The following is a 27371-nucleotide window of genomic DNA, read 5'->3' on the forward strand; positions in this document are numbered from 1 at the left end:
GCGCAGCAGAGTAACCAGCTCACATACCTGTTAGCTCAGGTGAGTTTAAAAGGCTGCTGTTGATAACAAGGGCATTTGCTAAATAGATGGTGTGTGTGCAACAATATACTGAAAGGTCAATTATATTGTGCAGCTTATCTCACCACCTGTAGTTATTTAGGTGAAAGCTCCAAAATGCTTGCCTAATATGTCTGTTTATCCAAAAGGAAGTATAGAGGGAGAGCTAGATAGATAGCATTGCATTACATTACATTACATGGCAATGCAATGCACAGTTGCTGAAGTTGAACCAAAATGAGCTTGTCATCTGGCTTCTGCAACTTTTAACATGAAAAATCCAATGAGGAGAAGAAAAGCAAAGCCAAAGAGTCCATCCCAAAATCCGACAAACAAGCAAAATGAACAAAAAGCATTGAATTCAATTCTTTCTGATTTTAGAAACTGCATTAAAGAAGGGGTGCACCGGTCCTGGAGATACTGCAATACCAGGTCAATGCGTGGAGTGGACAGAGCAAGCTCTTTTTCCATCTCCCTGTTCTAAAAATCCATTTAATATATGGTCCCCAGATAGGGGACGTATCAGATATTAAACTGATAAGAACAGATACTACACTTGATCTTAGCCAAAAGGCCGAGAAGCGATAACCAGAATTGGTTTCCGACTACGGTGCCACCCAAGGATTCTGAAAAGTCCATTTGTGGAGATGGCCACCTGGACTCCCGTTAAGAAGACATGCTGTCAACCTCTAGATCCCTCACATGCCTGCACTTTTCGGCTTGCTGCTGCTGCAATCCACGCGTTTTAGATCTGCATAACTCCACCTCTTTTAGCACAGTACCCTCAACCCCCGGCTGTTCCCACCCGCCTCAACACCGTTGGAAGGGAGGAGAACCAATTAAGGCGGGGGGGGGGGTGGAACGAGCAGCTGTCTACCCTTAGCAGGAGGGTTGCTGATTAATTACCTCTCCTGCTGCTGCTGCTGCTGGCTGTCCAGCAGCAGACTGAAGGTGGCTGCTGCTGTGCGCAGGTATATAAAGGCTCAGAGCCTATTATGACACGCGCAGCCAGCGTTCCATTGCCACATTCCGTCTACTGCAGGCGGGATACCTGGATGGCTGAATGTCACTGAGAAGCTCACAGAGACCGCCATAAGCAACAGTTTAAAAGAATGCCACAGACTAATCAACCAAACTTTTTGGGTTGGTTTCTCTTTTATAGTCTGCAGGCATTAAATGAAAGAAGTCAGTGTTCCAGCAGAGGGAGACAACGTTTCAGAAAAGGCATTGTAGCAAACCAAAAAAGAAATTTTAAGCGTAGCAGAGTAACCAGCTCACAAACCTGTTAGCTCAGGTGAGTTTAAAAGGCTGCTGTTGATAACAAGGGCATTTGCTAAATAGATGGTGTGTGTGCAACAATATACTGAAAGGTCAATTATATTGTGCAGCTTATCTCACCACCTGTAGTTATTTAGGTGAAAGCTCCAAAATGCTTGCCTAATATATCTGTTTATCCAAAAGGAAGTATAGAGGGAGAGCTAGATAGATAGCATTGCATTACATTACATTACATGGCAATGCAATGCACAGTTGCTGAAGTTGAACCAAAATGAGCTTGTCATCTGGCTTCTGCAACTTTTAACATGAAAAATCCAATGAGGAGAAGAAAAGCAAAGCCAAAGAGTCCATCCCAAAATCCGACAAACAAGCAAAATGAACAAAAAGCATTGAATTCAATTCTTTCTGATTTTAGAAACTGCATTAAAGAAGGGGTGCACCGGTCCTGGAGATACTGCAATACCAGGTCAATGCGTGGAGTGGACAGAGCAAGCTCTTTTTCCATCTCCCTGTTCTAAAAATCCATTTAATATATGGTCCCCAGATAGGGGACGTATCAGATATTAAACTGATAAGAACAGATACTATACTTGATCTTAGCCAAAAGGCCGAGAAGCGATAACCAGAATTGGTTTCCGACTACGGTGCCACCCAAGGATTCTGGAAAGTCCATTTGTGGAGATGGCCACCTGGACTCCCGTTAAGAAGACATGCTGTCAACCTCTAGATCCCTCACATGCCTGCACTTTTCGGCTTGCTGCTGCTGCAATCCACGCGTTTTAGATCTGCATAACTCCACCTCTTTTAGCACAGTACCCTCAACCCCCGGCTGTTCCCACCCGCCTCAACACCGTTGGAAGGGAGGAGAACCAATTAAGGCGGGGGGGGGGTGGAACGAGCAGCTGTCTACCCTTAGCAGGAGGGTTGCTGATTAATTACCTCTCCTGCTGCTGCTGCTGCTGGCTGTCCAGCAGCAGACTGAAGGTGGCTGCTGCTGTGCGCAGGTATATAAAGGCTCAGAGCCTATTATGACACGCGCAGCCAGCGTTCCATTGCCACATTCCATCTACTGCAGGCGGGATACCTGGATGGCTGAATGTCACTGAGAAGCTCACAGAGACCGCCATAAGCAACAGTTTAAAAGAATGCCACAGACTAATCAACCAAACTTTTTGGGTTGGTTTCTCTTTTATAGTCTGCAGGCATTAAATGAAAGAAGTCAGTGTTCCAGCAGAGGGAGACAACGTTTCAGAAAAGGCATTGTAGCAAACCAAAAAAGAAATTTTAAGCGCAGCAGAGTAACCAGCTCACATACCTGTTAGCTCAGGTGAGTTTAAAAGGCTGCTGTTGATAACAAGGGCATTTGCTAAATAGATGGTGTGTGTGCAACAATATACTGAAAGGTCAATTATATTGTGCAGCTTATCTCACCACCTGTAGTTATTTAGGTGAAAGCTCCAAAATGCTTGCCTAATATGTCTGTTTATCCAAAAGGAAGTATAGAGGGAGAGCTAGATAGATAGCATTGCATTACATTACATTACATGGCAATGCAATGCACAGTTGCTGAAGTTGAACCAAAATGAGCTTGTCATCTGGCTTCTGCAACTTTTAACATGAAAAATCCAATGAGGAGAAGAAAAGCAAAGCCAAAGAGTCCATCCCAAAATCCGACAAACAAGCAAAATGAACAAAAAGCATTGAATTCAATTCTTTCTGATTTTAGAAACTGCATTAAAGAAGGGGTGCACCGGTTCTGGAGATACTGCAATACCAGGTCAATGCGTGGAGTGGACAGAGCAAGCTCTTTTTCCATCTCCCTGTTCTAAAAATCCATTTAATATATGGTCCCCAGATAGGGGACGTATCAGATATTAAACTGATAAGAACAGATACTACACTTGATCTTAGCCAAAAGGCCGAGAAGCGATAACCAGAATTGGTTTCCGACTACGGTGCCACCCAAGGATTCTGAAAAGTCCATTTGTGGAGATGGCCACCTGGACTCCCGTTAAGAAGACATGCTGTCAACCTCTAGATCCCTCACATGCCTGCACTTTTCGGCTTGCTGCTGCTGCAATCCACGCGTTTTAGATCTGCATAACTCCACCTCTTTTAGCACAGTACCCTCAACCCCCGGCTGTTCCCACCCGCCTCAACACCGTTGGAAGGGAGGAGAACCAATTAAGGCGGGGGGGGGTGGTGGAACGAGCAGCTGTCTACCCTTAGCAGGAGGGTTGCTGATTAATTACCTCTCCTGCTGCTGCTGCTGCTGGCTGTCCAGCAGCAGACTGAAGGTGGCTGCTGCTGTGCGCAGGTATATAAAGGCTCAGAGCCTATTATGACACGCGCAGCCAGCGTTCCATTGCCACATTCCGTCTACTGCAGGCGGGATACCTGGATGGCTGAATGTCACTGAGAAGCTCACAGAGACCGCCATAAGCAACAGTTTAAAAGAATGCCACAGACTAATCAACCAAACTTTTTGGGTTGGTTTCTCTTTTATAGTCTGCAGGCATTAAATGAAAGAAGTCAGTGTTCCAGCAGAGGGAGACAACGTTTCAGAAAAGGCATTGTAGCAAACCAAAAAAGAAATTTTAAGCGCAGCAGAGTAACCAGCTCACATACCTGTTAGCTCAGGTGAGTTTAAAAGGCTGCTGTTGATAACAAGGGCATTTGCTAAATAGATGGTGTGTGTGCAACAATATACTGAAAGGTCAATTATATTGTGCAGCTTATCTCACCACCTGTAGTTATTTAGGTGAAAGCTCCAAAATGCTTGCCTAATATGTCTGTTTATCCAAAAGGAAGTATAGAGGGAGAGCTAGATAGATAACATTGCATTACATTACATTACACGGCAATGCAATGCACAGTTGCTGAAGTTGAACCAAAATGAGCTTGTCATCTGGCTTCTGCAACTTTTAACATGAAAAATCCAATGAGGAGAAGAAAAGCAAAGCCAAAGAGTCCATCCCAAAATCCGACAAACAAGCAAAATGAACAAAAAGCATTGAATTCAATTCTTTCTGATTTTAGAAACTGCATTAAAGAAGGGGTGCACCGGTCCTGGAGATACTGCAATACCAGGTCAATGCGTGGAGTGGACAGAGCAAGCTCTTTTTCCATCTCCCTGTTCTAAAAATCCATTTAATATATGGTCCCCAGATAGGGGACGTATCAGATATTAAACTGATAAGAACAGATACTACACTTGATCTTAGCCAAAAGGCCGAGAAGCGATAACCAGAATTGGTTTCCGACTACGGTGCCACCCAAGGATTCTGAAAAGTCCATTTGTGGAGATGGCCACCTGGACTCCCGTTAAGAAGACATGCTGTCAACCTCTAGATCCCTCACATGCCTGCACTTTTCGGCTTGCTGCTGCTGCAATCCACGCGTTTTAGATCTGCATAACTCCACCTCTTTTAGCACAGTACCCTCAACCCCCGGCTGTTCCCACCCGCCTCAACACCGTTGGAAGGGAGGAGAACCAATTAAGGCGGGGGGGGGGGGTGGAACGAGCAGCTGTCTACCCTTAGCAGGAGGGTTGCTGATTAATTACCTCTCCTGCTGCTGCTGCTGCTGGCTGTCCAGCAGCAGACTGAAGGTGGCTGCTGCTGTGCGCAGGTATATAAAGGCTCAGAGCCTATTATGACACGCGCAGCCAGCGTTCCATTGCCACATTCCGTCTACTGCAGGCGGGATACCTGGATGGCTGAATGTCACTGAGAAGCTCACAGAGACCGCCATAAGCAACAGTTTAAAAGAATGCCACAGACTAATCAACCAAACTTTTTGGGTTGGTTTCTCTTTTATAGTCTGCAGGCATTAAATGAAAGAAGTCAGTGTTCCAGCAGAGGGAGACAACGTTTCAGAAAAGGCATTGTAGCAAACCAAAAAAGAAATTTTAAGCGCAGCAGAGTAACCAGCTCACATACCTGTTAGCTCAGGTGAGTTTAAAAGGCTGCTGTTGATAACAAGGGCATTTGCTAAATAGATGGTGTGTGTGCAACAATATACTGAAAGGTCAATTATATTGTGCAGCTTATCTCACCACCTGTAGTTATTTAGGTGAAAGCTCCAAAATGCTTGCCTAATATGTCTGTTTATCCAAAAGGAAGTATAGAGGGAGAGCTAGATAGATAGCATTGCATTACATTACATTACATGGCAATGCAATGCACAGTTGCTGAAGTTGAACCAAAATGAGCTTGTCATCTGGCTTCTGCAACTTTTAACATGAAAAATCCAATGAGGAGAAGAAAAGCAAAGCCAAAGAGTCCATCCCAAAATCCGACAAACAAGCAAAATGAACAAAAAGCATTGAATTCAATTCTTTCTGATTTTAGAAACTGCATTAAAGAAGGGGTGCACCGGTCCTGGAGATACTGCAATACCAGGTCAATGCGTGGAGTGGACAGAGCAAGCTCTTTTTCCATCTCCCTGTTCTAAAAATCCATTTAATATATGGTCCCCAGATAGGGGACGTATCAGATATTAAACTGATAAGAACAGATACTACACTTGATCTTAGCCAAAAGGCCGAGAAGCGATAACCAGAATTGGTTTCCGACTACGGTGCCACCCAAGGATTCTGAAAAGTCCATTTGTGGAGATGGCCACCTGGACTCCCGTTAAGAAGACATGCTGTCAACCTCTAGATCCCTCACATGCCTGCACTTTTCGGCTTGCTGCTGCTGCAATCCACGCGTTTTAGATCTGCATAACTCCACCTCTTTTAGCACAGTACCCTCAACCCCCGGCTGTTCCCACCCGCCTCAACACCGTTGGAAGGGAGGAGAACCAATTAAGGCGCGGGGGGGGGTGGAACGAGCAGCTGTCTACCCTTAGCAGGAGGGTTGCTGATTAATTACCTCTCCTGCTGCTGCTGCTGGCTGTCCAGCAGCAGACTGAAGGTGGCTGCTGCTGTGCGCAGGTATATAAAGGCTCAGAGCCTATTATGACACGCGCAGCCAGCGTTCCATTGCCACATTCCGTCTACTGCAGGCGGGATACCTGGATGGCTGAATGTCACTGAGAAGCTCACAGAGACCGCCATAAGCAACAGTTTAAAAGAATGCCACAGACTAATCAACCAAACTTTTTGGGTTGGTTTCTCTTTTATAGTCTGCAGGCATTAAATGAAAGAAGTCAGTGTTCCAGCAGAGGGAGACAACGTTTCAGAAAAGGCATTGTAGCAAACCAAAAAAGAAATTTTAAGCGCAGCAGAGTAACCAGCTCACATACCTGTTAGCTCAGGTGAGTTTAAAAGGCTGCTGTTGATAACAAGGGCATTTGCTAAATAGATGGTGTGTGTGCAACAATATACTGAAAGGTCAATTATATTGTGCAGCTTATCTCACCACCTGTAGTTATTTAGGTGAAAGCTCCAAAATGCTTGCCTAATATGTCTGTTTATCCAAAAGGAAGTATAGAGGGAGAGCTAGATAGATAGCATTGCATTACATTACATTACATGGCAATGCAATGCACAGTTGCTGAAGTTGAACCAAAATGAGCTTGTCATCTGGCTTCTGCAACTTTTAACATGAAAAATCCAATGAGGAGAAGAAAAGCAAAGCCAAAGAGTCCATCCCAAAATCCGACAAACAAGCAAAATGAACAAAAAGCATTGAATTCAATTCTTTCTGATTTTAGAAACTGCATTAAAGAAGGGGTGCAGCGGTCCTGGAGATACTGCAATACCAGGTCAATGCGTGGAGTGGACAGAGCAAGCTCTTTTTCCATCTCCCTGTTCTAAAAATCCATTTAATATATGGTCCCCAGATAGGGGACGTATCAGATATTAAACTGATAAGAACAGATACTACACTTGATCTTAGCCAAAAGGCCGAGAAGCGATAACCAGAATTGGTTTCCGACTACGGTGCCACCCAAGGATTCTGAAAAGTCCATTTGTGGAGATGGCCACCTGGACTCCCGTTAAGAAGACATGCTGTCAACCTCTAGATCCCTCACATGCCTGCACTTTTCGGCTTGCTGCTGCTGCAATCCGCGCGTTTTAGATCTGCATAACTCCACCTCTTTTAGCACAGTACCCTCAACCCCCGGCTGTTCCCACCCGCCTCAACACCGTTGGAAGGGAGGAGAACCAATTAAGGCGGGGGGGGGGGGTGGAACGAGCAGCTGTCTACCCTTAGCAGGAGGGTTGCTGATTAATTACCTCTCCTGCTGCTGCTGCTGCTGCTGGCTGTCCAGCAGCAGACTGAAGGTGGCTGCTGCTCTGCGCAGGTATATAAAGGCTCAGAGCCTATTATGACACGCGCAGCCAGCGTTCCATTGCCACATTCCGTCTACTGCAGGCGGGATACCTGGATGGCTGAATGTCACTGAGAAGCTCACAGAGACCGCCATAAGCAACAGTTTAAAAGAATGCCACAGACTAATCAACCAAACTTTTTGGGTTGGTTTCTCTTTTATAGTCTGCAGGCATTAAATGAAAGAAGTCAGTGTTCCAGCAGAGGGAGACAACGTTTCAGAAAAGGCATTGTAGCAAACCAAAAAAGAAATTTTAAGCGCAGCAGAGTAACCAGCTCACATACCTGTTAGCTCAGGTGAGTTTAAAAGGCTGCTGTTGATAACAAGGGCATTTGCTAAATAGATGGTGTGTGTGCAACAATATACTGAAAGGTCAATTATATTGTGCAGCTTATCTCACCACCTGTAGTTATTTAGGTGAAAGCTCCAAAATGCTTGCCTAATATGTCTGTTTATCCAAAAGGAAGTATAGAGGGAGAGCTAGATAGATAGCATTGCATTACATTACATTACATGGCAATGCAATGCACAGTTGCTGAAGTTGAACCAAAATGAGCTTGTCATCTGGCTTCTGCAGCTTTTAACATGAAAAATCCAATGAGGAGAAGAAAAGCAAAGCCAAAGAGTCCATCCCAAAATCCGACAAACAAGCAAAATGAACAAAAAGCATTGAATTCAATTCTTTCTGATTTTAGAAACTGCATTAAAGAAGGGGTGCACCGGTCCTGGAGATACTGCAATACCAGGTCAATGCGTGGAGTGGACAGAGCAAGCTCTTTTTCCATCTCCCTGTTCTAAAAATCCATTTAATATATGGTCCCCAGATAGGGGACGTATCAGATATTAAACTGATAAGAACAGATACTACACTTGATCTTAGCCAAAAGGCCGAGAAGCGATAACCAGAATTGGTTTCCGACTACGGTGCCACCCAAGGATTCTGAAAAGTCCATTTGTGGAGATGGCCACCTGGACTCCCGTTAAGAAGACATGCTGTCAACCTCTAGATCCCTCACATGCCTGCACTTTTCGGCTTGCTGCTGCTGCAATCCACACGTTTTAGATCTGCATAACTCCACCTCTTTTAGCACAGTACCCTCAACCCCCGGCTGTTCCCACCCGCCTCAACACCGTTGGAAGGGAGGAGTACCAATTAAGGCGGGGGGGGGGGGGGGTGGAACGAGCAGCTGTCTACCCTTAGCAGGAGGGTTGCTGATTAATTACCTCTCCTGCTGCTGCTGCTGCTGGCTGTCCAGCAGCAGACTGAAGGTGGCTGCTGCTGTGCGCAGGTATATAAAGGCTCAGAGCCTATTATGACACGCGCAGCCAGCGTTCCATTGCCACATTCCGTCTACTGCAGGCGGGATACCTGGATGGCTGAATGTCACTGAGAAGCTCACAGAGACCGCCATAAGCAACAGTTTAAAAGAATGCCACAGACTAATCAACCAAACTTTTTGGGTTGGTTTCTCTTTTATAGTCTGCAGGCATTAAATGAAAGAAGTCAGTGTTCCAGCAGAGGGAGACAACGTTTCAGAAAAGGCATTGTAGCAAACCAAAAAAGAAATTTTAAGCGCAGCAGAGTAACCAGCTCACATACCTGTTAGCTCAGGTGAGTTTAAAAGGCTGCTGTTGATAACAAGGGCATTTGCTAAATAGATGGTGTGTGTGCAACAATATACTGAAAGGTCAATTATATTGTGCAGCTTATCTCACCACCTGTAGTTATTTAGGTGAAAGCTCCAAAATGCTTGCCTAATATGTCTGTTTATCCAAAAGGAAGTATAGAGGGAGAGCTAGATAGATAGCATTGCATTACATTACATTACATGGCAATGCAATGCACAGTTGCTGAAGTTGAACCAAAATGAGCTTGTCATCTGGCTTCTGCAACTTTTAACATGAAAAATCCAATGAGGAGAAGAAAAGCAAAGCCAAAGAGTCCATCCCAAAATCCGACAAACAAGCAAAATGAACAAAAAGCATTGAATTCAATTCTTTCTGATTTTAGAAACTGCATTAAAGAAGGGGTGCACCGGTCCTGGAGATACTGCAATACCAGGTCAATGCGTGGAGTGGACAGAGCAAGCTCTTTTTCCATCTCCCTGTTCTAAAAATCCATTTAATATATGGTCCCCAGATAGGGGACGTATCAGATATTAAACTGATAAGAACAGATACTACACTTGATCTTAGCCAAAAGGCCGAGAAGCGATAACCAGAATTGGTTTCCGACTACGGTGCCACCCAAGGATTCTGAAAAGTCCATTTGTGGAGATGGCCACCTGGACTCCCGTTAAGAAGACATGCTGTCAACCTCTAGATCCCTCACATGCCTGCACTTTTCGGCTTGCTGCTGCTGCAATCCACGCGTTTTAGATCTGCATAACTCCACCTCTTTTAGCACAGTACCCTCAACCCCCGGCTGTTCCCACCCGCCTCAACACCGTTGGAAGGGAGGAGAACCAATTAAGGCGGGGGGGGGGTGGAACGAGCAGCTGTCTACCCTTAGCAGGAGGGTTGCTGATTAATTACCTCTCCTGCTGCTGCTGCTGCTGGCTGTCCAGCAGCAGACTGAAGGTGGCTGCTGCTGTGCGCAGGTATATAAAGGCTCAGAGCCTATTATGACACGCGCAGCCAGCGTTCCATTGCCACATTCCGTCTACTGCAGGCGGGATACCTGGATGGCTGAATGTCACTGAGAAGCTCACAGAGACCGCCATAAGCAACAGTTTAAAAGAATGCCACAGACTAATCAACCAAACTTTTTGGGTTGGTTTCTCTTTTATAGTCTGCAGGCATTAAATGAAAGAAGTCAGTGTTCCAGCAGAGGGAGACAACGTTTCAGAAAAGGCATTGTAGCAAACCAAAAAAGAAATTTTAAGCGCAGCAGAGTAACCAGCTCACATACCTGTTAGCTCAGGTGAGTTTAAAAGGCTGCTGTTGATAACAAGGGCATTTGCTAAATAGATGGTGTGTGTGCAACAATATACTGAAAGGTCAATTATATTGTGCAGCTTTTCTCACCACCTGTAGTTATTTAGGTGAAAGCTCCAAAATGCTTGCCTAATATGTCTGTTTATCCAAAAGGAAGTATAGAGGGAGAGCTAGATAGATAGCATTGCATTACATTACATTACATGCAAAGAGTCCATCCCAAAATCCGACAAACAAGCAAAATGAACAAAAAGCATTGAATTCAATTCTTTCTTATTTTAGAAACTGCATTAAAGAAGGGGTGCACCGGTCCTGGAGATACTGCAATACCAGGTCAATGCGTGGAGTGGACAGAGCAAGCTCTTTTTCCATCTCCCTGTTCTAAAAATCCATTTAATATATGGTCCCCAGATAGGGGACGCATCAGATATTAAACTGATAAGAACCGATACTACACTTGATCTTAGCCAAAAGGCCGAGAAGCGATAACCAGAATTGGTTTCCGACTACGGTGCCACCCAAGGATTCTGAAAAGTCCATTTGTGGAGATGGCCACCTGGACTCCCGTTAAGAAGACATGCTGTCAACCTCTAGATCCCTCACATGCCTGCACTTTTCGGCTTGCTGCTGCTGCAATCCACGCGTTTTAGATCTGCATAACTCCACCTCTTTTAGCACAGTACCCTCAACCCCCGGCTGTTCCCACCCGCCTCAACACCGTTGGAAGGGAGGAGAACCAATTAAGGCGGGGGGGGGGTGGAACGAGCAGCTGTCTACCCTTAGCAGGAGGGTTGCTGATTAATTACCTCTCCTGCTGCTGCTGCTGCTGGCTGTCCAGCAGCAGACTGAAGGTGGCTGCTGCTGTGCGCAGGTATATAAAGGCTCAGAGCCTATTATGACACGCGCAGCCAGCGTTCCATTGCCACATTCCGTCTACTGCAGGCGGGATACCTGGATGGCTGAATGTCACTGAGAAGCTCACAGAGACCGCCATAAGCAACAGTTTAAAAGAATGCCACAGACTAATCAACCAAACTTTTTGGGTTGGTTTCTCTTTTATAGTCTGCAGGCATTAAATGAAAGAAGTCAGTGTTCCAGCAGAGGGAGACAACGTTTCAGAAAAGGCATTGTAGCAAACCAAAAAAGAAATTTTAAGCGCAGCAGAGTAACCAGCTCACATACCTGTTAGCTCAGGTGAGTTTAAAAGGCTGCTGTTGATAACAAGGGCATTTGCTAAATAGATGGTGTGTGTGCAACAATATACTGAAAGGTCAATTATATTGTGCAGCTTATCTCACCACCTGTAGTTATTTAGGTGAAAGCTCCAAAATGCTTGCCTAATATGTCTGTTTATCCAAAAGGAAGTATAGAGGGAGAGCTAGATAGATAGCATTGCATTACATTACATTACATGGCAATGCAATGCACAGTTGCTGAAGTTGAACCAAAATGAGCTTGTCATCTGGCTTCTGCAACTTTTAACATGAAAAATCCAATGAGGAGAAGAAAAGCAAAGCCAAAGAGTCCATCCCAAAATCCGACAAACAAGCAAAATGAACAAAAAGCATTGAATTCAATTCTTTCTGATTTTAGAAACTGCATTAAAGAAGGGGTGCACCGGTCCTGGAGATACTGCAATACCAGGTCAATGCGTGGAGTGGACAGAGCAAGCTCTTTTTCCATCTCCCTGTTCTAAAAATCCATTTAATATATGGTCCCCAGATAGGGGACGTATCAGATATTAAACTGATAAGAACAGATTTTTTTGATTGAATATATCTTTTATTAGCACAAAAAATAAGTTAACAGACAGTGTACAGTGCCGCAGCCCAGTACACACAGAATTCTACATCACATTTACATAGCATGAGGATACGACGCACTAACTAGACACATCACACCCCTATGCTACACAAAACACTCAATATGAAAGAAAAAGCATGTCAATCAATACAGTACGACGAACCGTGATAAGGGATGGGGATTGGGAAAAAGGGGATGGGGAGGGGAAAATCACAGGCCCGAAGCTTTATTAAAAGACAAGACACATAAGGGGAGAGGGGGAGGAGGGGTTTAGTCCTCATCCTCGTCCTCCGGACCGTCCACGATGGAATAGTCTCTGAGCAGGCTGTGGATCAGCCTGCGGCAGTCCTGGATGGACATCCTCTCCCTCCTCAAGATGAGCCGGTTCCTGGCGACCCAAACGGCATCCTTGAAGCAGTTCATAAGGCGCCAAGCCTCCTGGATGGCTCCGACGGTATGAACCCCAGGGAAGAGTCCGTAAAGCACAGAATGGTGCGATAGGCTCGCCCTGGGGACAGAGTTCCTCAGGTCGTCCTCAAGGGCAGTCAACAGGCGCTGTGCAAATCCGCAGTCCCAAAAAGTGTGCAAAGATGTTTCCTCCACGAAGGGGCACCTTGGGCAGTACCGTGTCTTGCACAGATTCCGGGCATGCATGAATGACCGGAAGGGCAGTCCGCCCTGAATCGCCATCCACGACAAGTCCTTGTGCCCGTTGGTCAGCCTGTCAGACGACACATTTGTCCACACAGTCTCCAGCGTGTCCTGGTGAAGTCCTGTGATGTTCTCCACGTCATCCTTGGCTCTGATGAGCTTGTGGATAGTTTTGGGCTTCCACAAGTCGGGCTTGAGTCCCTCCAGTTGATGTTCCCCCACAAATCGAACGACGTCTCCGTAGAACCATGGCGTCGTCCAGTTGTAGGGGAAGGAGCTGTCCCACTTGTCCCAGCCGAGTCGCCTCCAAAGAGGAAGCAGGAAGAAGCGAGACATGGACCTGCCCGCGGAGCCATTCTTGACTTGCAAAGTCCGGCGGACACAATCACACACAAAAGAGGATCGCAGGAGGGTGGGGATATCTGGAACGCCCTTCCCACCCTTGCGAGGCTCCTTGTACATGACGGCCCGCCTGACTCTGTCCATCTTGGATCCCCAGACAAAGTGAAACACTGTCCTGGTAATGGCCCTGCACACAGTGACGTGTGGGGGCCAGGCCTGCGCCGTGTACTGCAAGACGGGCAGGACCTCATTACGCAGGACGAGTGCCTTACCCTCACAAGTGAGGTGTCTGAGGCTCCAGAGTCCGATCCGTTGCTTCACCTTGGCCAAGCGTTCTTGCCAAGACTTGAGGGCCGCTCCTTCCTTCCCGAACCAGACTCCCAGCACCTTGAGGAAATCCGGTTGAATGTTGAAGGGGAAGGGGGCGGAGGAGGCCGGCTGCCAATCCCCGAAAAGCATGGCTTCCGACTTCCTGCAGTTGACTTTGGCCCCTGAAGCCCGGCCGAACCTCTCACACGTCTGGACGAGGGCGTCGACTGAACCACGATCAGCGCAGAAGACGGTGACGTCGTCCATGTAGAGCGAGCACTTGACCTCGTGTCGTCCCGGACCCGGTGCGGTGATCCCTCTGATCTCTCCATTCTGCCGGATAGCCTCTGCGAAGAGTTCTATAACACAAACAAAAAGAAGAGGTGATAGAGGGCAGCCTTGTCTGACCCCAGAGAGGACAGGGAAGGGGTCAGTCTTCCAGCCGTTCACCAACACCGAGCTGTGGATATCAAAATACATCAAACGGACATACGAACAAAACATGTTACCCAAACCTAACCGGTGCAGAGCTCGGCCCATGAACTCGTGGGAAACCCGGTCGAAGGCCTTCTCCTGATCCAAGGAGACCAGGGCCGCGTGTGCGCGGCGGACCTTGATGTACTCGACCGTGTCCCGCACGAGAGCGAGGCTGTCTGCGATGCGACGTCCAGGGATGCCGCAGGTCTGGTCCGGGTGGATGATCCGTCCGATGACCGTCTTAAGTCGTGTCGCCATCGTCTTGGCCAGGATCTTGTAGTCCACGTTGAGCAGAGTGATGGGACGCCAATTCCTCAGGTCGCAACTCTCTCCCTTCCGCTTGTACAGGATCGTGACCATTCCTTCCCTCAAAGATGGAGGCATTCTACCCTCCACCACCATCTCCTCGTACAGGTCCAACAGGTCCGGACAGATGAGGTCTCCCAGCGCTACATAGAGCTCCGCTGGAAGACCATCACTGCCCGGGGTCCTGCCGGTCCTAAAGGATTTAGCGGCAGAGAGCAATTCGCCCACCATCAGAGGTTTGTCCAAGGCTGCCGTGCCTGCAGGATCAAGATGGTTAGTGATACCTGACAGGAAGTTATCAGCAGCGTCGGGGTCGGTAGTCTTGTGGGAGTAGAGTTCGCTGTAGAAGTCGCTGACGACCCTCATCATGTCCTCCTTCCCACGTCGCATGTTTCCGCTCTCGTCTCGCAGCTCGTTCAGGGGCGTGTGACCGGCATGAAGTTTCCTGAAAAAGAATGAGTTACATTTCTCACCCTTCTCCAGATTCTCCACTTTGGAATGGAAGACGATTCGCTTGGACTCCTCCTCAAAGTGCCTTTTCAGGCTCTTCTTGGTCTCCTCCAGCTCCTCCCTCACGTCCCAGCCACAGTGAAGAAGGTCCTGCAGCGACCGCAGCTCGCGCTGCAGCCCTCTGAAGTCCCTCCTCTTCTCACACGCCTGTTGTCGACCCTTGGCCTGAAAGAAACAGCGAAACTCAAGTTTAACATATTCCCACCAATCAGAGACTGTTTGGAAGCTACCCTTGTAGGACTGCCACATTGCGTAGGCTGCTCTCAGCTCCTCCACGACTTCATCCTGAGCCAGCAGAGCACAATTCAGCTTCCAGGAGCCGGGGCCGGACGGAAAACCGTCGCCGAGGACACCTTGTAAGTGAATGGCTCTGTGGTCGGAGAAGAAGCAGGGGACCATCGAGTGCCTACTCTGCCTGACTGCCCGAGAGGTGAACACAAAGTCAATCCTGGAGCGGAGTGAGCCATCGGGTCGGCTCCACGAATAGTTCGTGGAGCCTCTCCCCATGGAGCCCACCACGTCCTGAAGAGAGGCCTCGGTTACCATCTCGATGAGCAGCTTGGACGTGATGTCCAACTTGGCAGATGTGCTAGAACTACGACCATCCTCCTCGATGGGGCAGTTGAAATCCCCGGCCATCACTAAGGTCCTGGTGGTGGCAAGCTGAAGCCGCAGGGTCTGGAAAAGCTCCAAACGCTCATTCTTCAGTGGGGACGCATACACGTTGATGAATCTGACAGGTTCTCCCGCCCAGTTGCCATCTACAACAAGAGCCCTGCCGCAGATGAGCTCCTGGACGGACTCAAGCGTGAATGCGACCCCCCTGATCAGAATTGCGACCCCTGCAGACCTGCAGTCACCCCCACCGGACCAGTAGGATGGACCGTGGGACCACTCCCTGGCCAGATGTTTGAAGGACCTAGAGGAGGGAAGGGAACATTCCTGCAACATATAAACATCACACAACTGGGAAGTAAGGAAGGCATAAATAGTCTGACGTCTGAACTTGTCCTTGATGCTCCTGACATTAATGGAAAATAAGTTAATATTAGCCATCATGTAGGGAAAAAAGAAAAAGTTAGCGCAGGCAATACACCTTAGTTACCACTCCGGTCGGGTGGTCCCTCGTCGGTGTTGACTGCTGGTGACGGGATCACCAGCAGGCCCTCTTCCTCCATCTGGTCAAGCAGCGCGGCCTCGATCTCGGCGACCACCAGTTCCTCCTCTTCTGGCTCGGCCACCAGGGTCTCAACCATGTGCTCCATCTCTTCTGGCTCAGGGAGGGTATCCTCCTTTTCGCCTACGAAATCCAGAATCTTCTTTTTGGAGGATTCAGTAGCAGGGCTGTCCTCCACCTTCCTCTTTCCCCGGGTTGGAACTGGGGAGACAAGAAGGGGAAAATCCTCCTCGGAATAGATAGCGGCAGGTGGAGGAAAGGTTAATTCCACCACTACCATGGTCTGAGGAGGGAGAGTGGCTGCCGGGGCAGGGGAAAGGACACCTGCTGAGGAGTAGGGGAAGGAGGAAGAGGAAGTGGAATCCTCAGCAGGGGTGGCCGGGGTGAGGGGGGATTGGACGGGGGTGGCAGGGGGAGGGATCGAGAGAGGGGTGACAGAACTCTTACCCTCCTTTGACTTTTTCTTCTGCTTCGGAGCTGCTGGGACCGTCGCTGGGGCTTTGGCCACCGACTCCTTGACCGCTTTGGCCTTGGTCGTCTCGGCCTTGGCCGCTGGGGCCTTGGTCGTCGCGTCCTTGACCTTCACAGGCCTGGTCGTCGGGGCCTTGTCCTCCGGAGCTGGGGTCGTCGCAACCACCGATGCCCAGGATCTCTCACGCTTGGGGCAATCCTTGTACAGATGAGCCGCCAGCCCACACAGGTTGCAGGACGTCTTCTTCGGGCAGTCCTTCGAGCTGTGTCCCGTCACTCGACAAATCCTGCAGGCATCCTCCTTGCAGTCCTTCATCTCGTGGCCGTTCTTGCCACATCTCCTGCAGTTCCGCGGCATGTCCGGGTAATAGATGAGGCCGTAGGAGTTGCCCAGGGAGAATGTCGGGGGCAGGTGCCGAAGTCCGTCTGAGTACGCCAGGTCCCTGTGAAGTCTAACAGTCACCGACCACTTACCTGTCCAGAAGCCGAGTCCATTCAGGATGTGAGAGGGTTCCTTCACAACCAAACAGAAGCGTCTCAGGAAGGTACAGATGTCTTGGCCTGGGGTGTGCGGGTTGCGCATGGAGACCGTGATCCTCCTTTCGTCCCTCTGGATAGGGCAGCTACCTGTAAAGGCAGAGAAAGAATTATCCGATCCTTTTGCGCTTACCATTTCCCAGAACCTCCTGCAGGTGTTCACAGTGGCGAAGGTGACGAAGAAGATCCCCGTCAAGAAGGTCTGGATGCTGAGGGTGTCCGACCTGGAGAAGCCTCGATCCAGCAGCATCTTCTGGCAGAACACGTCCGAGGACATGTCCGGCACCCTCCCATCCACTTCCTTCAGCTTCAGGGCCACCGTCTGCCGCATCCATGGCTCCAGGGCTGGAGCTTCGTGGCGGGGCTTCTGGGGTCCCTTCTGCTGGCCAGTCGTGGAGGCAGAGTCCTTGGGGTCAGAATCGGCTCCTGGCTGGGCCCTCCTGGCTGTCCCCTGCTCCAGGCTCTTCTTTTCGGCCTTCCTCGCTGCGCTTGCCATGGCTTTTCTCCTGCAGTTACTTCTTGGAGCTGGATCTGGAGCTCTTCCCGAAATGGGTGGAGCTATGCAGATTCTTCTCCCGTCGTGTTCTGGACAAATTCCCCGAAAGGTCTTTGTCTCGATGATTTTCTTACTCAAAGATTCCACAGGACAGCCCGATTCTTCTCCGAGTCTTCGTCTTCTTCTGGATTCTTTAGAGCTTCTTCCTCCCACCGATATCCGCCTTCCTTCTCCGATGTCAGCTGCGCTCCGAAGCTCTTCTCCTTCCGAGTTCGATCGCTCTCGTCAAGTGTAGATCGTAGCTCTTGTGTTCTTAAAAGAACAGATACTACACTTGATCTTAGCCAAAAGGCCGAGAAGCGATAACCAGAATTGGTTTCCGACTACGGTGCCACCCAAGGATTCTGAAAAGTCCATTTGTGGAGATGGCCACCTGGACTCCCGTTAAGAAGACATGCTGTCAACCTCTAGATCCCTCACATGCCTGCACTTTTCGGCTTGCTGCTGCTGCAATCCACGCGTTTTAGATCTGCATAACTCCACCTCTTTTAGCACAGTACCCTCAACCCCCGGCTGTTCCCACCCGCCTCAACACCGTTGGAAGGGAGGAGAACCAATTAAGGCGGGGGGGGTGGAACGAGCAGCTGTCTACCCTTAGCAGGAGGGTTGCTGATTAATTACCTCTCCTGCTGCTGCTGCTGCTGGCTGTCCAGCAGCAGACTGAAGGTGGCTGCTGCTGTGCGCAGGTATATAAAGGCTCAGAGCCTATTATGACACGCGCAGCCAGCGTTCCATTGCCACATTCCGTCTACTGCAGGCGGGATACCTGGATGGCTGAATGTCACTGAGAAGCTCACAGAGACCGCCATAAGCAACAGTTTAAAAGAATGCCACAGACTAATCAACCAAACTTTTTGGGTTGGTTTCTCTTTTATAGTCTGCAGGCATTAAATGAAAGAAGTCAGTGTTCCAGCAGAGGGAGACAACGTTTCAGAAAAGGCATTGTAGCAAACCAAAAAAGAAATTTTAAGCGCAGCAGAGTAACCAGCTCACATACCTGTTAGCTCAGGTGAGTTTAAAAGGCTGCTGTTGATAACAAGGGCATTTGCTAAATAGATGGTGTGTGTGCAACAATATACTGAAAGGTCAATTATATTGTGCAGCTTATCTCACCACCTGTAGTTATTTAGGTGAAAGCTCCAAAATGCTTGCCTAATATGTCTGTTTATCCAAAAGGAAGTATAGAGGGAGAGCTAGATAGATAGCATTGCATTACATTACATTACATGGCAATGCAATGCACAGTTGCTGAAGTTGAACCAAAATGAGCTTGTCATCTGGCTTCTGCAACTTTTAACATGAAAAATCCAATGAGGAGAAGAAAAGCAAAGCCAAAGAGTCCATCCCAAAATCCGACAAACAAGCAAAATGAACAAAAAGCATTGAATTCAATTCTTTCTGATTTTAGAAACTGCATTAAAGAAGGGGTGCACCGGTCCTGGAGATACTGCAATACCAGGTCAATGCGTGGAGTGGACAGAGCAAGCTCTTTTTCCATCTCCCTGTTCTAAAAATCCATTTAATATATGGTCCCCAGATAGGGGACGTATCAGATATTAAACTGATAAGAACAGATACTACACTTGATCTTAGCCAAAAGGCCGAGAAGCGATAACCAGAATTGGTTTCCGACTACGGTGCCACCCAAGGATTCTGAAAAGTCCATTTGTGGAGATGGCCACCTGGACTCCCGTTAAGAAGACATGCTGTCAACCTCTAGATCCCTCACATGCCTGCACTTTTCGGCTTGCTGCTGCTGCAATCCACGCGTTTTAGATCTGCATAACTCCACCTCTTTTAGCACAGTACCCTCAACCCCCGGCTGTTCCCACCCGCCTCAACACCGTTGGAAGGGAGGAGAACCAATTAAGGCGGGGGTGGGGGGTGGAACGAGCAGCTGTCTACCCTTAGCAGGAGGGTTGCTGATTAATTACCTCTCCTGCTGCTGCTGCTGGCTGTCCAGCAGCAGACTGAAGGTGGCTGCTGCTGTGCGCAGGCATATAAAGGCTCAGAGCCTATTATGACACGCGCAGCCAGCGTTCCATTGCCACATTCCGTCTACTGCAGGCGGGATACCTGGATGGCTGAATGTCACTGAGAAGCTCACAGAGACCGCCATAAGCAACAGTTTAAAAGAATGCCACAGACTAATCAACCAAACTTTTTGGGTTGGTTTCTCTTTTATAGTCTGCAGGCATTAAATGAAAGAAGTCAGTGTTCCAGCAGAGGGAGACAACGTTTCAGAAAAGGCATTGTAGCAAACCAAAAAAGAAATTTTAAGCGCAGCAGAGTAACCAGCTCACATACCTGTTAGCTCAGGTGAGTTTAAAAGGCTGCTGTTGATAACAAGGGCATTTGCTAAATAGATGGTGTGTGTGCAACAATATACTGAAAGGTCAATTATATTGTGCAGCTTATCTCACCACCTGTAGTTATTTAGGTGAAAGCTCCAAAATGCTTGCCTAATATGTCTGTTTATCCAAAAGGAAGTATAGAGGGAGAGCTAGATAGATAGCATTGCATTACATTACATTACATGGCAATGCAATGCACAGTTGCTGAAGTTGAACCAAAATGAGCTTGTCATCTGGCTTCTGCAACTTTTAACATGAAAAATCCAATGAGGAGAAGAAAAGCAAAGCCAAAGAGTCCATCCCAAAATCCGACAAACAAGCAAAATGAACAAAAAGCATTGAATTCAATTCTTTCTGATTTTAGAAACTGCATTAAAGAAGGGGTGCACCGGTCCTGGAGATACTGCAATACCAGGTCAATGCGTGGAGTGGACAGAGCAAGCTCTTTTTCCATCTCCCTGTTCTAAAAATCCATTTAATATATGGTCCCCAGATAGGGGACGTATCAGAAATTAAACTGATAAGAACAGATACTACACTTGATCTTAGCCAAAAGGCCGAGAAGCGATAACCAGAATTGGTTTCCGACTACGGTGCCACCCAAGGATTCTGAAAAGTCCATTTGTGGAGATGGCCACCTGGACTCCCGTTAAGAAGACATGCTGTCAACCTCTAGATCCCTCACATGCCTGCACTTTTCGGCTTGCTGCTGCTGCAATCCACGCGTTTTAGATCTGCATAACTCCACCTCTTTTAGCACAGTACCCTCAACCCCCGGCTGTTCCCACCCGCCTCAACACCGTTGGAAGGGAGGAGAGCCAATTAAGGCGGGGGGGGGGTGGAACGAGCAGCTGTCTACCCTTAGCAGGAGGGTTGCTGATTAATTACCTCTCCTGCTGCTGCTGCTGCTGGCTGTCCAGCAGCAGACTGAAGGTGGCTGCTGCTGTGCGCAGGTATATAAAGGCTCAGAGCCTATTATGACATGCGCAGCCAGCGTTCCATTGCCACATTCCGTCTACTGCAGGCGGGATACCTGGATGGCTGAATGTCACTGAGAAGCTCACAGAGACCGCCATAAGCAACAGTTTAAAAGAATGCCACAGACTAATCAACCAAACTTTTTGGGTTGGTTTCTCTTTTATAGTCTGCAGGCATTAAATGAAAGAAGTCAGTGTTCCAGCAGAGGGAGACAACGTTTCAGAAAAGGCATTGTAGCAAACCAAAAAAGAAATTTTAAGCGCAGCAGAGTAACCAGCTCACATACCTGTTAGCTCAGGTGAGTTTAAAAGGCTGCTGTTGATAACAAGGGCATTTGCTAAATAGATGGTGTGTGTGCAACAATATACTGAAAGGTCAATTATATTGTGCAGCTTATCTCACCACCTGTAGTTATTTAGGTGAAAGCTCCAAAATGCTTGCCTAATATGTCTGTTTATCCAAAAGGAAGTATAGAGGGAGAGCTAGATAGATAGCATTGCATTACATTACATTACATGGCAATGCAATGCACAGTTGCTGAAGTTGAACCAAAATGAGCTTGTCATCTGGCTTCTGCAACTTTTAACATGAAAAATCCAATGAGGAGAAGAAAAGCAAAGCCAAAGAGTCCATCCCAAAATCCGACAAACAAGCAAAATGAACAAAAAGCATTGAATTCAATTCTTTCTGATTTTAGAAACTGCATTAAAGAAGGGGTGCACCGGTCCTGGAGATACTGAAATACCAGGTCAATGCGTGGAGTGGACAGAGCAAGCTCTTTTTCCATCTCCCTGTTCTAAAAATCCATTTAATATATGGTCCCCAGATAGGGGACGTATCAGATATTAAACTGATAAGAACAGATACTACACTTGATCTTAGCCAAAAGGCCGAGAAGCGATAACCAGAATTGGTTTCCGACTACGGTGCCACCCAAGGATTCTGAAAAGTCCATTTGTGGAGATGGCCACCTGGACTCCCGTTAAGAAGACATGCTGTCAACCTCTAGATCCCTCACATGCCTGCACTTTTCGGCTTGCTGCTGCTGCAATCCACGCGTTTTAGATCTGCATAACTTCACCTCTTTTAGCACAGTACCCTCAACCCCCGGCTGTTCCCACCCGCCTCAACACCGTTGGAAGGGAGGAGAACCAATTAAGGCGGGGGGGGGGTGGAACGAGCAGCTGTCTACCCTTAGCAGGAGGGTTGCTGATTAATTACCTCTCCTGCTGCTGCTGCTGCTGGCTGTCCAGCAGCAGACTGAAGGTGGCTGCTGCTGTGCGCAGGTATATAAAGGCTCAGAGCCTATTATGACACGCGCAGCCAGCGTTCCATTGCCACATTCCGTCTACTGCAGGCGGGATACCTGGATGGCTGAATGTCACTGAGAAGCTCACAGAGACCGCCATAAGCAACAGTTTAAAAGAATGCCACAGACTAATCAACCAAACTTTTTGGGTTGGTTTCTCTTTTATAGTCTGCAGGCATTAAATGAAAGAAGTCAGTGTTCCAGCAGAGGGAGACAACGTTTCAGAAAAGGCATTGTAGCAAACCAAAAAAGAAATTTTAAGCGCAGCAGAGTAACCAGCTCACATACCTGTTAGCTCAGGTGAGTTTAAAAGGCTGCTGTTGATAACAAGGGCATTTGCTAAATAGATGGTGTGTGTGCAACAATATACTGAAAGGTGAATTATATTGTGCAGCTTATCTCACCACCTGTAGTTATTTAGGTGAAAGCTCCAAAATGCTTGCCTAATATGTCTGTTTATCCAAAAGGAAGTATAGAGGGAGAGCTAGATAGATAGCATTGCATTACATTACATTACATGGCAATGCAATGCACAGTTGCTGAAGTTGAACCAAAATGAGCTTGTCATCTGGCTTCTGCAACTTTTAACATGAAAAATCCAATGAGGAGAAGAAAAGCAAAGCCAAAGAGTCCATCCCAAAATCCGACAAACAAGCAAAATGAACAAAAAGCATTGAATTCAATTCTTTCTGATTTTAGAAACTGCATTAAAGAAGGGGTGCACCGGTCCTGGAGATACTGCAATACCAGGTCAATGCGTGGAGTGGACAGAGCAAGCTCTTTTTCCATCTCCCTGTTCTAAAAATCCATTTAATATATGGTCCCCAGATAGGGGACGTATCAGATATTAAACTGATAAGAACAGATACTACACTTGATCTTAGCCAAAAGGCCGAGAAGCGATAACCAGAATTGGTTTCCGACTACGGTGCCACCCAAGGATTCTGAAAAGTCCATTTGTGGAGATGGCCACCTGGACTCCCGTTAAGAAGACATGCTGTCAACCTCTAGATCCCTCACATGCCTGCACTTTTCGGCTTGCTGCTGCTGCAATCCACGCGTTTTAGATCTGCATAACTCCACCTCTTTTAGCACAGTACCCTCGACCCCCGGCTGTTCCCACCCGCCTCAACACCGTTGGAAGGGAGGAGAACCAATTAAGGCGGGGGGGGGGGGTGGAACGAGCAGCTGTCTACCCTTAGCAGGAGGGTTGCTGATTAATTACCTCTCCTGCTGCTGCTGCTGCTGGCTGTCCAGCAGCAGACTGAAGGTGGCTGCTGCTGTGCGCAGGTATATAAAGGCTCAGAGCCTATTATGACACGCGCAGCCAGCGTTCCATTGCCACATTCCGTCTACTGCAGGCGGGATACCTGGATGGCTGAATGTCACTGAGAAGCTCACAGAGACCGCCATAAGCAACAGTTTAAAAGAATGCCACAGACTAATCAACCAAACTTTTTGGGTTGGTTTCTCTTTTATAGTCTGCAGGCATTAAATGAAAGAAGTCAGTGTTCCAGCAGAGGGAGACAACGTTTCAGAAAAGGCATTGTAGCAAACCAAAAAAGAAATTTTAAGCGCAGCAGAGTAACCAGCTCACATACCTGTTAGCTCAGGTGAGTTTAAAAGGCTGCTGTTGATAACAAGGGCATTTGCTAAATAGATGGTGTGTGTGCAACAATATACTGAAAGGTCAATTATATTGTGCAGCTTATCTCACCACCTGTAGTTATTTAGGTGAAAGCTCCAAAATGCTTGCCTAATATGTCTGTTTATCCAAAAGGAAGTATAGAGGGAGAGCTAGATAGATAGCATTGCATTACATTACATTACATGGCAATGCAATGCACAGTTGCTGAAGTTGAACCAAAATGAGCTTGTCATCTGGCTTCTGCAACTTTTAACATGAAAAATCCAATGAGGAGAAGAAAAGCAAAGCCAAAGAGTCCATCCCAAAATCCGACAAACAAGCAAAATGAACAAAAAGCATTGAATTCAATTCTTTCTGATTTTAGAAACTGCATTAAAGAAGGGGTGCAGCGGTCCTGGAGATACTGCAATACCAGGTCAATGCGTGGAGTGGACAGAGCAAGCTCTTTCTCCATCTCCCTGTTCTAAAAATCCATTTAATATATGGTCCGCAGATAGGGGACGTATCAGATATTAAACTGATAAGAACAGATACTACACTTGATCTTAGCCAAAAGGCAGAGAAGCGATAACCAGAATTGGTTTCCGACTACGGTGCCACCCAAGGATTCTGAAAAGTCCATTTGTGGAGATGGCCACCTGGACTCCCGTTAAGAAGACATGCTGTCAACCTCTAGATCCCTCACATGCCTGCACTTTTCGGCTTGCTGCTGCTGCAATCCACGCGTTTTAGATCTGCATAACTCCACCTCTTTTAGCACAGTACCCTCAACCCCCGGCTGTTCCCACCCGCCTCAACACCGTTGGAAGGGAGGAGAACCAATTAAGGCGGGGGGGGGGGTGGAACGAGCAGCTGTCTACCCTTAGCAGGAGGGTTGCTGATTAATTACCTCTCCTGCTGCTGCTGCTGCTGGCTGTCCAGCAGCAGACTGAAGGTGGCTGCTGCTGTGCGCAGGTATATAAAGGCTCAGAGCCTATTATGACACGCGCAGCCAGCGTTCCATTGCCACATTCCGTCTACTGCAGGCGGGATACCTGGATGGCTGAATGTCACTGAGAAGCTCACAGAGACCGCCATAAGCAACAGTTTAAAAGAATGCCACAGACTAATCAACCAAACTTTTTGGGTTGGTTTCTCTTTTATAGTCTGCAGGCATTAAATGAAAGAAGTCAGTGTTCCAGCAGAGGGAGACAACGTTTCAGAAAAGGCATTGTAGCAAACCTAAAAAGAAATTTTAAGCGCAGCAGAGTAACCAGCTCACATACCTGTTAGCTCAGGTGAGTTTAAAAGGCTGCTGTTGATAACAAGGGCATTTGTTAAATAGATGGTGTGTGTGCAACAATATACTGAAAGGTCAATTATATTGTGCAGCTTATCTCACCACCTGTAGTTATTTAGGTGAAAGCTCCAAAATGCTTGCCTAATATGTCTGTTTATCCAAAAGGAAGTATAGAGGGAGAGCTAGATAGATAGCATTGCATTACATTACATTACATGGCAATGCAATGCACAGTTGCTGAAGTTGAACCAAAATGAGCTTGTCATCTGGCTTCTGCAACTTTTAACATGAAAAATCCAATGAGGAGAAGAAAAGCAAAGCCAAAGAGTCCATCCCAAAATCCGACAAACAAGCAAAATGAACAAAAAGCATTGAATTCAATTCTTTCTGATTTTAGAAACTGCATTAAAGAAGGGGTGCACCGGTCCTGGAGATACTGCAATACCAGGTCAATGCGTGGAGTGGACAGAGCAAGCTCTTTTTCCATCTCCCTGTTCTAAAAATCCATTTAATATATGGTCCCCAGATAGGGGACGTATCAGATATTAAACTGATAAGAACAGATACTACACTTGATCTTAGCCAAAAGGCCGAGAAGCGATAACCAGAATTGGTTTCCGACTACGGTGCCACCCAAGGATTCTGAAAAGTCCATTTGTGGAGATGGCCACCTGGACTCCCGTTAAGAAGACATGCTGTCAACCTCTAGATCCCTCACATGCCTGCACTTTTCGGCTTGCTGCTGCTGCAATCCACGCGTTTTAGATCTGCATAACTCCACCTCTTTTAGCACAGTACCCTCAACCCCCGGCTGTTCCCACCCGCCTCAACACCGTTGGAAGGGAGGAGAACCAATTAAGGCGGGGGGGGGGGGGGGGGGTGGAACGAGCAGCTGTCTACCCTTAGCAGGAGGGTTGCTGATTAATTACCTCTCCTGCTGCTGCTGGCTGTCCAGCAGCAGACTGAAGGTGGCTGCTGCTGTGCGCAGGTATATAAAGGCTCAGAGCCTATTATGACACGCGCAGCCAGCGTTCCATTGCCACATTCCGTCTACTGCAGGCGGGATACCTGGATGGCTGAATGTCACTGAGAAGCTCACAGAGACCGCCATAAGCAACAGTTTAAAAGAATGCCACAGACTAATCAACCAAACTTTTTGGGTTGGTTTCTCTTTTATAGTCTGCAGGCATTAAATGAAAGAAGTCAGTGTTCCAGCAGAGGGAGACAACGTTTCAGAAAAGGCATTGTAGCAAACCAAAAAAGAAATTTTAAGCGCAGCAGAGTAACCAGCTCACATACCTGTTAGCTCAGGTGAGTTTAAAAGGCTGCTGTTGATAACAAGGGCATTTGCTAAATAGATGGTGTGTGTGCAACAATATACTGAAAGGTCAATTATATTGTGCAGCTTATCTCACCACCTGTAGTTATTTAGGTGAAAGCTCCAAAATGCTTGCCTAATATGTCTGTTTATCCAAAAGGAAGTATAGAGGGAGAGCTAGATAGATAGCATTGCATTAAATTACATTACATGGCAATGCAATGCACAGTTGCTGAAGTTGAACCAAAATGAGCTTGTCATCTGGCTTCTGCAACTTTTAACATGAAAAATCCAATGAGGAGAAGAAAAGCAAAGCCAAAGAGTCCATCCCAAAATCCGACAAACAAGCAAAATGAACAAAAAGCATTGAATTCAATTCTTTCTGATTTTAGAAACTGCATTAAAGAAGGGGTGCACCGGTCCTGGAGATACTGCAATACCAGGTCAATGCGTGGAGTGGACAGAGCAAGCTCTTTTTCCATCTCCCTGTTCTAAAAATCCATTTAATATATGGTCCCCAGATAGGGGACGTATCAGATATTAAACTGATAAGAACAGATACTACACTTGATCTTAGCCAAAAGGCCGAGAAGCGATAACCAGAATTGGTTTCCGACTACGGTGCCACCCAAGGATTCTGAAAAGTCCATTTGTGGAGATGGCCACCTGGACTCCCGTTAAGAAGACATGCTGTCAACCTCTAGATCCCTCACATGCCTGCACTTTTCGGCTTGCTGCTGCTGCAATCCACGCGTTTTAGATCTGCATAACTCCACCTCTTTTAGCACAGTA

General features: G+C 47.3%; 17 non-coding genes and 1 pseudogene across 17 annotated transcripts; all 18 read right to left on the reverse strand.

Moving 5' to 3' along the window:
- Positions 1-452: 452 nt before the first annotated feature.
- On the reverse strand, positions 453-643 carry LOC141187955 (U2 spliceosomal RNA). Its single transcript, XR_012262092.1, has one exon. It is a non-coding gene; the product is annotated as a U2 spliceosomal RNA (small nuclear RNA).
- Positions 644-1764: 1121 nt separating this feature from the next.
- LOC141184718 (U2 spliceosomal RNA) lies at positions 1765-1955 on the reverse strand. The gene has a single exon (XR_012259446.1). It is a non-coding gene; the product is annotated as a U2 spliceosomal RNA (small nuclear RNA).
- A 1120-nt stretch (positions 1956-3075) lies between these two features.
- On the reverse strand, positions 3076-3266 carry LOC141184890 (U2 spliceosomal RNA). The gene has a single exon (XR_012259603.1). It is a non-coding gene; the product is annotated as a U2 spliceosomal RNA (small nuclear RNA).
- A 1122-nt stretch (positions 3267-4388) lies between these two features.
- On the reverse strand, positions 4389-4579 carry LOC141187956 (U2 spliceosomal RNA). The gene has a single exon (XR_012262093.1). It is a non-coding gene; the product is annotated as a U2 spliceosomal RNA (small nuclear RNA).
- A 1122-nt stretch (positions 4580-5701) lies between these two features.
- On the reverse strand, positions 5702-5892 carry LOC141187957 (U2 spliceosomal RNA). Its single transcript, XR_012262094.1, has one exon. It is a non-coding gene; the product is annotated as a U2 spliceosomal RNA (small nuclear RNA).
- A 1118-nt stretch (positions 5893-7010) lies between these two features.
- LOC141185096 (U2 spliceosomal RNA) lies at positions 7011-7201 on the reverse strand. The gene has a single exon (XR_012259790.1). It is a non-coding gene; the product is annotated as a U2 spliceosomal RNA (small nuclear RNA).
- Positions 7202-8326: 1125 nt separating this feature from the next.
- Positions 8327-8517, reverse strand: LOC141187958 (U2 spliceosomal RNA). The gene has a single exon (XR_012262095.1). It is a non-coding gene; the product is annotated as a U2 spliceosomal RNA (small nuclear RNA).
- Positions 8518-9642: 1125 nt separating this feature from the next.
- On the reverse strand, positions 9643-9833 carry LOC141187960 (U2 spliceosomal RNA). The gene has a single exon (XR_012262096.1). It is a non-coding gene; the product is annotated as a U2 spliceosomal RNA (small nuclear RNA).
- A 1017-nt stretch (positions 9834-10850) lies between these two features.
- On the reverse strand, positions 10851-11041 carry LOC141185470 (U2 spliceosomal RNA). The gene has a single exon (XR_012260130.1). It is a non-coding gene; the product is annotated as a U2 spliceosomal RNA (small nuclear RNA).
- Positions 11042-12161: 1120 nt separating this feature from the next.
- LOC141185700 (U2 spliceosomal RNA) lies at positions 12162-12355 on the reverse strand. Its single transcript, XR_012260334.1, has one exon. It is a non-coding gene; the product is annotated as a U2 spliceosomal RNA (small nuclear RNA).
- Positions 12356-17919: 5564 nt separating this feature from the next.
- LOC141186051 (U2 spliceosomal RNA) lies at positions 17920-17997 on the reverse strand (annotated as a pseudogene).
- A 1118-nt stretch (positions 17998-19115) lies between these two features.
- On the reverse strand, positions 19116-19306 carry LOC141187961 (U2 spliceosomal RNA). Its single transcript, XR_012262097.1, has one exon. It is a non-coding gene; the product is annotated as a U2 spliceosomal RNA (small nuclear RNA).
- A 1119-nt stretch (positions 19307-20425) lies between these two features.
- LOC141184399 (U2 spliceosomal RNA) lies at positions 20426-20616 on the reverse strand. The gene has a single exon (XR_012259158.1). It is a non-coding gene; the product is annotated as a U2 spliceosomal RNA (small nuclear RNA).
- Positions 20617-21736: 1120 nt separating this feature from the next.
- On the reverse strand, positions 21737-21927 carry LOC141184293 (U2 spliceosomal RNA). The gene has a single exon (XR_012259062.1). It is a non-coding gene; the product is annotated as a U2 spliceosomal RNA (small nuclear RNA).
- A 1120-nt stretch (positions 21928-23047) lies between these two features.
- LOC141187962 (U2 spliceosomal RNA) lies at positions 23048-23238 on the reverse strand. The gene has a single exon (XR_012262098.1). It is a non-coding gene; the product is annotated as a U2 spliceosomal RNA (small nuclear RNA).
- Positions 23239-24360: 1122 nt separating this feature from the next.
- Positions 24361-24551, reverse strand: LOC141185592 (U2 spliceosomal RNA). Its single transcript, XR_012260240.1, has one exon. It is a non-coding gene; the product is annotated as a U2 spliceosomal RNA (small nuclear RNA).
- Positions 24552-25672: 1121 nt separating this feature from the next.
- Positions 25673-25863, reverse strand: LOC141187963 (U2 spliceosomal RNA). The gene has a single exon (XR_012262099.1). It is a non-coding gene; the product is annotated as a U2 spliceosomal RNA (small nuclear RNA).
- Positions 25864-26985: 1122 nt separating this feature from the next.
- LOC141187965 (U2 spliceosomal RNA) lies at positions 26986-27176 on the reverse strand. Its single transcript, XR_012262101.1, has one exon. It is a non-coding gene; the product is annotated as a U2 spliceosomal RNA (small nuclear RNA).
- Positions 27177-27371: the final 195 nt, after the last annotated feature.

This window comes from Phyllobates terribilis, unplaced genomic scaffold (genome assembly GCF_046119375.1).
Source record: "Phyllobates terribilis strain yellow unplaced genomic scaffold, ASM4611937v1 Scaffold_40__1_contigs__length_11209783, whole genome shotgun sequence".
Taxonomy (NCBI): domain Eukaryota; kingdom Metazoa; phylum Chordata; class Amphibia; order Anura; family Dendrobatidae; genus Phyllobates; species Phyllobates terribilis.